Source organism: Lolium perenne, chromosome 4 (assembly GCF_019359855.2).
Source record: "Lolium perenne isolate Kyuss_39 chromosome 4, Kyuss_2.0, whole genome shotgun sequence".
Taxonomy (NCBI): Eukaryota; Viridiplantae; Streptophyta; class Magnoliopsida; order Poales; family Poaceae; genus Lolium; species Lolium perenne.
In genome coordinates, this window is record NC_067247.2 from 145,705,977 (window position 1) to 145,710,389 (window position 4,413).

Sequence of the window (4,413 nt, forward strand, 5' to 3'; positions counted from 1 at the left end):
ATATGGTGGAGGTTCCATTGCAAGGGTTTATATCCATCTAGGATTAAACAACAAATGTCGCCAGTGATTCTTGTGCCGTAATACCCGTGTTAACCATAAGATCCGGAGTGGGACGGAGTAGTCAAAAGTGTTTCCACCTCTCGTTCATCAACGGATGCGCTTTACCGTAGTACACTTGTAATCCAAGGGGGCAAGCTGGTGAGGCTGGGGAGTCCTAAGTCCCCACGGCATTGTCCGTAGTACACTTGTCGCCCAAAGGAGCAAGATGGTGAGGCTGGGGAGTCCTAAGTCCCCACGGTATTGCGGTCTATGATGGGTTGCAGCTACCGGCGAAGGAGTTTGGTTCGATCCTGCATCGTCGTCGTGGTCGGGGTCCACCCTGAAATATATGGGAATAATGGGACCGGCGAGGACCCGTGGTCGGGCATGCAACAAAGGGTGGGTGTTCGAGGTAGCGGAGGAACATGATTGGCTAGACCTTATACCGGGCCTCACACCATAGGAAGTGTGGACGAGCTCGCGGCTCGGTTGGCACCAAGGTTAAGATCTCTTATGGGTAAAGCAACACACCTCTGCAGAGTGTAAAGAACCGTGACCTGTCACTCCCTGTTCCGGGATATGGAACTGCGAACGCGGCCGGAAAGGAGCTCCATGAAGTTCTAGTAAACCGGTGAAGGCTGACGGACATAGTTTGTTGTGGGTATACTTCATGGGTGTACCATCGACAGTGCCTAGATCCGGCAAGCCCGGGTGGCCCATAGATGGCGATGTGGCGTGTGGCCCGTCGGGCGGCCCAGTTGCTGTTGATCCTAAAGGATGAAGTCCAGCCCAGGATAGGGAAGCCGGATCCCAACCGACCATCGGAGGAAGTCGGATCCGTGAAGGTCCATGTGGAACCCGGATCCATGGAGGCCAGGAGTAACCCGGATCCATGGAGGCCCAGGAGTAACCCGGATCCATGGAGGCCCAGGAGTAACCCGGATCCATGGAGGCCCAGGAGTAACCCGGATCCATGGAGGCCCATGTGGAACCCGGATCCAGTACGACGTAGGGAGGAAGGCAGATCCTTGACGTACACGGCAAGACCTTGTACCGTAGTTAGGCGACCTGTAATCCGGCTAGGACTCTCCATGTAAACCCTAGATCCGTGCGCCTTTATAAGCCGGATCCTGGGAGCCCTAGAGGCACGTTCACGTTCATGTTCACGTGTACGTTCAGGACAACCACAACTCATTGTAACAACGCGAAAGCGCCCAGATAATTCCAGACAAGCAACAGTAGGCCCTGTCATCGTGCAGGTGTTCCGAAGCTGGGTAACTCGCGTACCACCGTCCCGTGTGCACTCCGCCCTATGGCCCCTACTTCTTCTCCCCCTCGTGAGGATCCCTCCTCCGAGGTACCGTCGATTAGGCAACGACAGTTGGCGCCCACCGTGGGGCCTGTGGCGTCTGGAGGCCGGAACCGGGAGGGTTCCGCCATGGGAAGCTACGACGACACCATCGCTGTGGGGCGCGTCCTCTACGCCGGAAATCTGCCGATCGTCCCTCCGGATGAGTGTTGGATTCCGGCTAGGGCAAACCCCGTCAAGCTCTCCATCGTCCCAATTGGCGGCATACACATCTTCATCGGCGAAACCGTTGATTTCGACGGAAACGCACTGGTAAGTAATGTAGCTACGACCGCCGCCGAGCAGGACGCAGCTGCAAAGATCCGATCCGAGTCGCTGGAGCTTTCCACAGAAGAATCCGCCTTAGACCCGGAAATTTCAAATTCTGGTTTTGGTAGCCGGATCCGCGCCTATGTTTTTGGTAGTCGGATCCGCACCTATGTTTCTGGTTGCCGGAGCCGCGCCTACGTTTTTGGTAGTCGGATCCGCACCTATGTTTTTGGTTGCCGGATCCGCGCCTACGTTTTTGGTAGTCGGATCCGCACCTATTTTTTGTAGCCGGATCCATACCAAAATTTTGGTAGGTGGATCCGCACCTATTTTTTGTAGCCGGATCCATGCCAAAATTTTGGTAGGTGGATCCGCACCTAAATTTTTGGAAGTCGGATCCACACCTAAATTTTGGTAGGTGGATCCGCACCTCTGAGACCACTGCGACAATCAATCTCGCACCGGCTCGTCGGAACGCCGAAGAAAAACCGCCACGACCGACGTTGACTCCGCTCCAAACAGCTAAGTCCCTATTTATATTTCATATTTTAAAATTTTATGATCATGAGATTAAGATTGGTTCACTCATATCCTGAGTCTTTTACCGCTTTCTTGTTGGTCATATCTTTCCCACGATTTGCCTCGCGCTCGTGAAAAACTTTGTACCGTTTTTGCCGCTTAAGGCTCCAAAGATCTGCAAAATTTCCGCCTTCGGGCGTTAGCTTGAGTTTTCTCGGCCTACACGTTTTCTCGTTGTTTTATGTGTGGATTCCTTAGTAGTGACATCTCGGTACTTAAAGCCGGCCTACGTTTCGAGGTTCTTGATTGTTTCGCTATTAAGCGCTATCGCCTCAGCAGATGTTACTGTGTTTAAAGTTTGCCGTCTCGCGAAAAGTCAAGCATATAAACCGAAGAACGGATAAACCAAAGACTTGCTTAAAACATATAAATTACATTAACTGTTCAAGATAGTCGAGTTTTTTCCGCCTTGACAGTTTTATGTTGTTCAACTGCTGCATAGTTTCAGCTTTAAAACATTTGTTCAAAGGCCGTTTTTGTTCCGCCTTACATTTGTTCGTTGAACATGATCAAAGAAACAATTTAATACAAATATGTTTTTATGTTTATGTATCGTACATGACACTTGGACGTACAACGATCCTCGATTTAAGGTGTTTTCAAGCAGATCTAGCATCGCGCGAAGCCCTGTGAAGCTAGCCGGATCCAATGAGAGAAGGTTAGGCGGATCCATGGCGTGCACAAATGGAGAAGCAGCCTTGAGTCTTGATTCCGCTATGCTTAGCTGGAACCAACCCTCGGGGCTGCGGTTTGATCTTAGGTGAAAAGTGTGTTTCTTTTCGGTATCGGTCTTGGAAATTTCCGCCTAGATGCTTGGGATTTATGCTATTCCTAAGTCACATATAAAGATAAAGCTACTCTAAGAGCACCAAGCCGGATTTTCAAGAAAATTCACCTTGGCGCTCGGGGGCTACATCGATGAAGTTCTCTGAGTAACAAGCCGGAAAATTTCCACCTTGACGCTTGGGGGGTAAGTTTCTGAGCATCGAGTCTCCTTGGAGCAAGCCGGCTCAACGCTCGGGGGCTAACTAGTCGGATCCGCAATTATATTTGGTAGCCGGATCCGCAATTATATTTTGGTAGCCGGATCCGCACCTATATATTTGGTAGCCGGATCTGCAACTAATTTTTGGTAGCCGGATCCGCACCTAATTTTTGGTAGTCGGATCCGCACCTCAACTTACCGCTCAAATCACGCGAAAATGGCGCCAAGATAGGCGGAACCGTTTGAATCTTTTAAGGTTCCGGGTAACGGCGTGAAGATAAGCAAATTCTTGTCCGCAAGCAGGGGAGTAACCCGGAGACATGTTATGTACTGTCGATGGATGAAGTCCCGCAGGATGAGGGTTTTTTCCGACTGAAAGTTGGGAAAGAAGAAAATATGAAGTTAGAGCTCTTCAAGTTTCTCCGCGTTACCAATATTGCCGGAGACCATGATGGACTAGTGAGGCGGAAACAGCAGGTGAAACTCGGAGAACTCTGGGGGCTACTGTTGTGGGTATACTTCATGGGTGTACCATCGACAGTGCCTAGATCCGGCAAGCCCGGGTGGCCCATAGATGGCGATGTGGCGTGTGGCCCGTCGGGCGGCCTGGGCTGTCGTTGATCCTAAAGGATGAAGTCCAGCCCAGGATAGGGAAGCCGGATCCCAACCGACCATCGGAGGAAGTCGGATCCGTGAAGGTCCATGTGGAACCCGGATCCATGGAGGCCAGGAGTAACCCGGATCCATGGAGGCCCAGGAGTAACCCGGATCCATGGAGGCCCAGGAGTAACCCGGATCCATGGAGGCCCAGGAGTAACCCGGATCCATGGAGGCCCATGTGGAACCCGGATCCAGTACGACGTAGGGAGGAAGGCAGATCCTTGACGTACACGGCAAGACCTTGTACCGTAGTTAGGCGACCTGTAATCCGGCTAGGACTCTCCATGTAAACCCTAGATCCGTGCGCCTTTATAAGCCGGATCCTGGGAGCCCTAGAGGCACGTTCACGTTCATGTTCACGTGTACGTTCAGGACAACCACAACTCATTGTAACAACGCGAAAGCGCCCAGATAATTCCAGACAAGCAACAGTAGGCCCTGTCATCGTGCAGGTGTTCCGAAGCTGGGTAACTCGCGTACCACCGTCCCGTGTGCACTCCGCCCTATGGCCCCTACTTCTTCTCCCCCTCGT